Here is a 5,211-nt window from a genome sequence, read left to right as displayed (position 1 = left end):
GTGTTTATAATCACTGAAAGTTGATAGACCAGGGGAGGCCTCACATTGTTGTACAAGGAGTGAAATACACCGCAGTGTTTGTAACACAGAAATCTGACACACCAGGGGAGGCCTCACAGTGATGGACACGCAGTGAAATACAATGAAGTCTTTATAAACACAGAAAGCTGACACATAGTTACATTGGAAGATCGGAACAGGATTAGGCCATTTAGTCCCTCGAGCATGTTCCAACTTTCAATGAGATCATGCTTAATCTGTGACCTAACTCCACATATCAGCCTTAGCCCCAAATCCCTTCATACCTTTGGTTACCATAAATCTTTCAATATCAAATTTATAATTAACATTTGAGCTAGCATCAACTGCCGTTTGATGAAGAGATTTCCAAACTTCTCCCACCCTTTCCCTGTAGAAGTGTTTCCGAACTTCACTCCTGAAAGTCCTGGCTTTAATTTTCAGGCTATGTCCCCTAGTCCGAGACTCCCCAAACAGCGGAAATAATTTCTCTCTATCGAACCGATCAGTTCCTCGTAATACCTTGAAAACTGCGATCAAATTATCCCTTAATCTTCTAAATTCCAGGGAACACAAGTCTAGTTTGTTTACTCTCTCCTCGTAATTGAACCCTTAGTGCCCAGGTATCATTTCAGTAAATCTGCTCTGCACTCCCAAGGCCAATATGTCCTTCCTATGGTGTGGCACCCAGGACTGAACACAGTAATCCAGCTGTGGTCTAACCAGGGCTTTATACAGCTGTAGCATAACTTCTACCCACGTATTCTGGTCCTCTGGATATAAAGGCCAGCATTCCATTCGCCTTTTATGATTATTTTCTGTGCCTGTCCATGATATTTTAATGATCGATATACATGGACCTCTAAGTCTCTTGTGATTTTGTGATTTCCGTTCCCACTGCTGTTTCCCTGCACCAGTTACAAAGTACAGTCCCGATCCCACTGCTGCTGAGACCCTGTGATTCTGCCATCTCAAGCCTTCATTTCTCCAACACTCTCGTCACCTCACATATTTAAATTAGCTGAGCGAGGACATACCACCTGGAATCACAAAGCCTTTCCCTGATTTCTCTCGGTGTGACCCGTCCAGTTAAAGAGGCCTCATTCTGTTATCTCACGGTGTGACCCAGCCAGTTAAAACAGTCTCACCCTGAGATCTCACGGTTTGATCCGTCCAGTTAAAGGGGGTCTCACCGTGTGGTCTCACGGTGTGACCCGTCCAACTAAAGAGGCTTCAACCTGTGATCTCATGGTGTGACACCTCCAGTTAAAGGGGCCTCACGCTATGATCTCACGGTGTGACCCGTCCAGTGAAAGAGGTTTCATCCTGTGATCTCACGTTGTGACACCTCCAGTTAAAGGGGCCTCACCATGTGATCTCACGGTTTGACCTGTCCAGTTAAAGGGGCCCCACCCTGTGATCGCACGGATTGACCCGTCCTGTTAAGGGGACGAGAGAGAGACAGAGGAAATTGTCCCAGCTCCAGAAAAGCATGCAGGATCTGCTCCAGCTGCAGTCGATGGGGATCGATGTTGGGGAGGAACTCAGAGAGTTGAAGGGCCAGAAGTCTCAATCTTCACCTCCGAGGCCTCAAAGATCACCTTTTGGTCCAGAGTCCGCTCCGTGGGGCAGGACGAGAAGTGCTCGCGCTTCTTCTTCTGAACGGTGCACGGAGAGACCTCTGATGATCAGCAGACTGAAGGAGGGAGAGGGCTCGGTGACGTCTTCACAGACCGACATACTGAGGGTCAGCAAGTCCTTTTATTGCGGGCTGTATGACGCGAAGCCCAGAGACAGCACAGCCTCCCAATCCTTCCTGTCCTCTCTCTCTTAGAGGACAGCGAGTGGGAGAGCCTGGATTGGTCACTGACCTTGGACGAGTTGACAAACGCCGTCCAGTCCTTCGAGAAGAGTAGAACTCCGGGTAACGATGGTTTACCGGTTGAGTTGTTCTCAGCTCTGAGGGACTGGATAGGTCCAGACCTACTGGAAGTGTATGGGGGTACGCTTCTGACAGGCAGCATGTCAGAATCCATGAGGAAAGGCATCATCATCATCATCTACAAGCAGAAGGGGGAGAGGGAAGAAATCAGAAATTGGTGACCCATTTCCTTGCTAAATGACGACTTGAAAATTCTGTCTGCGGTCATCGCCAACAGCCTCAAGTCTGCTCTGGAGAGGTTGATCCGCCCGGATCAGACCTGTACTGTACCCGGCAGGAAGATATCTGATAGCCTTGTGCTGCCCAGGCATACGATCGCCTACGTGCAGGACAGGGGGGTGAACACCGGCCTCATCAGCCTGGACCAGGACAAGGCCTTGCTCAGAATATCTCAAACCTACATGATGGACGTGCTCTCCAAAATGGTTTTGGGGAGGGAATCCGCGATTGGATCCGACTGCTCTACATGGACATCCGCAGCACATTCCGAATCAATGGGCGGGAGTCGGAGAGTTTTCCAATCAGATCTGGAGTCAGGCAGGGCTGTCCTCTCTCCGCGGTCTTGTTCAAGTGTTGTATCGAGCTATTTGCCCCGTCCATCAGGAAGGGCACAGGTATCAGGGGGATGACGATCCCAGGCAGCGGAGGCTCTCAGGTTAAGGCCTCCCTGTACATGGATGACGTCACCGTCTTTTGCTCCGATCAGCAGTCGGTCCACAGACTGATGGGCATCTGTGAACGATTCGAACTGGCCTCGGGGTCCAGAGTGAACTACAGTAAGGGTGAGGCCATGTTCTATGGCAGGTGGGAGACCCGATCCTTTGTCCCTTTCACCGTCAGGTCCGACTACCTGGTTCAGGGGGGCCCCAGGTCTCCAGCAAGCAATGGGAGGAGCGGGTAGCCAAGGCGAAACAGAAGCTTGGTGTGTTGGGGGGCTCAATAACGGGCAGGAACCTGGTGATAAAGTGTGAGATACTCGCGGTGTTGCTCTACGTGGCCCAGGTCTGGCCCATTCCCCACCGCTCGGTCGCCACAGTCACCCGAGCTATCTTTCACTTTGTCTGGAGGTCCAAGGTAGAATGTGTCCACAGGGACACCATATACAAGCCCCCAGGCAAAGGGGGCAGAAGCGTCCCTAATGCTGCCCTGATCCTGATGGATATTTTTGTGTGTGGCTGCCTCAGGATGTGTGTAGAGCCCTGTTACACAAACACCAAGTGTCACTACGTGCTGAGTTTCTACCTGTCCAATACACTGAGAAAACTGGGTCTGGCCATGCTGGCCGAGCAGACGCAGGATGTACCTTCCAGCTAGACAGTCCCCCACCACTGTCCCAGGTGGAGAATTTCCTGAGGAGGAACCACTTCGATCACAAGGCCGTCGGACAGTGGTCGACGAGGAACGTTCTGGGGGTCTTGCAGGAAAAGGAGAGGGTGGATCCATTCGGGCAGTTCCCCGACCAGACGGTTGATGCCATTTGGCAGAACATCTCGTCGCTGGAACTGACCAACAGGCACCAGGATGTGGCCTGGATGGTGGTGAGAAGGGACCTCCCAGTGCAGTCCTTCCAACACGCACGGAATCTCAGCACCACCTCGAGCTGCCTTCAAAGCTGCAACGGGGATGAGACCGTTGTCCGTCTTCTGGTGGACTGGACCTTCACGCAGAATGTGTGGAGAGAGATGCGTTTGTCTCTGTCCCAGTTCATCCCCAACACCTCGGTAACACAGGACGCTGTGCTCCATGGGTTGTTCCCCAGGACGTAAACTGAGACAGATATCGACTGCTGCTGGAAGACCATCAACTCGGTGAAGGAGGCCCTTTGGTCCACTCGAAACCTACAGGTTTTCCAGCTGAAGGAGCGGTCCACGACCGAGTGTTGCCGACTGACACACTCCAAGGTCCAGGGAAATGTGCTGCGGGATGCACTGAGGCACGGTGCGGCCTACACAAGGGCTCTATGGGGAAAGAGCACCGTGTAAAGCCATCCCACCTTTTATTATACAGAATGTATGACAAGAAATGCACTCTGCATTGTATCGAAATAATGGGATAAGAGTGTGTGCGATCTGTTTTGTATTGTTTAGAATTGAAATTGCGATTTTTACCCTGAACTGTATGCATCCTTAAATTTTATGAAATAAAGTATATTTTGAAAATAAAAAAAAATTGCTGCTCAACGGCACTCCTCTGAGCAGCGAGAGACCTGTCTGACTGTCTGAGAGAAGTCTTTTTTGCCTGAAAGTGAGTCCGGTTTGACGTGTTGTTGCACAAAGGCTCTCCCTGCTGGTGAGCAGAGGAAAATGCTCGAGCAAAACAGCCGTGTTCGGACAGACACAGAAAGCTTTCAGGTTTGAGAAAGGAAAAGCGCCAATATTTTAAGCAGTAAGCAATCTGTAAAGTTAAGAAAGCGGCCTTGAGCTCAACACCATTCGCTCCAAAAGCAAGTTTGCTACTTTGCGCCGGAATTAAACCAGCGATTGAAGAGTAATTTTGCTTTCAAGATTTAATCTCTACAAGTTTTCCGCATTACCAGCTGAGCTATCGAAGGGAAGCAGCAAAGGTGATTGTTCACCGTGCGCCTTTTGACACTCCCGGACTCGTGGAGTTGCGTGGGCATGACCGAGACTGACTCGGTACCTGCTCATACCGCAGCGCTTTGAGAATGTGAGCTGCTCCTTACTCTCCACAACCTGGGTTAGTGGAGCAATGGAGAACGTGTCTGGCCAGAATTCAGAAGATTGTTGGTTCGATTTCCACCTGGATGGAGAGTTTTTTGCAAACTGCCGATTAGTTTATGATTTTACAACTTGCAAACTGTCCTACTTGGTAGTGCTGCCTGGATGTTTGTGCATCAAGTGCCTTCTTAGCGCAGCAGGCAGCGCGTCAGTCTCATAATCTGAAGGTCCTGAGTTCAATCCTCAGAGAAGGCATCTTTAAACTTTTTTCCCATCTTTGCTCAAGACCAAAATCAAGAATTTTTGCTGCCTGCAGCACACCAAAAGATTTGCTGCCCCTTGACCCCTCTGTACCGTAGCACGCAGTGAAGCTTAAGAAGTACATGGACCATGGGCTCGCTGAAAACTGACACCACTTTTGTTTCTGGACAATTGACCCAAGTCAAAAGGTGAGTGGAGAATGCAAGAAACGATCCTACTATCTCTCACATGCTCAGCGAGCACTCTATCAGAATCATAGAAAGGTTACAGCACGGAATGAGGCCATTCGGCCCATCGAGTCCACACCAGCTC

The 5,211-nt window shown here is 50.1% G+C and overlaps 1 non-coding gene across 1 annotated transcript; it reads left to right on the top strand.

Annotated features, from left to right (window-relative positions):
- The first annotated feature begins 4,820 nt into the window (after positions 1–4,820).
- trnam-cau (transfer RNA methionine (anticodon CAU)) lies at positions 4,821–4,893 on the top strand. The gene has a single exon. It is a non-coding gene; the product is annotated as a tRNA-Met (tRNA).
- The last annotated feature ends 318 nt before the right edge of the window (positions 4,894–5,211 follow it).

Source organism: Heptranchias perlo, unplaced genomic scaffold, assembly GCF_035084215.1.
Source record: "Heptranchias perlo isolate sHepPer1 unplaced genomic scaffold, sHepPer1.hap1 HAP1_SCAFFOLD_63, whole genome shotgun sequence".
In the NCBI taxonomy this organism is placed as follows: Eukaryota; Metazoa; Chordata; class Chondrichthyes; order Hexanchiformes; family Hexanchidae; genus Heptranchias; species Heptranchias perlo.
The sequence above is the reverse complement of the archived record's forward strand: the minus strand, read 5'-3'. Positions and strand labels throughout refer to the sequence as shown.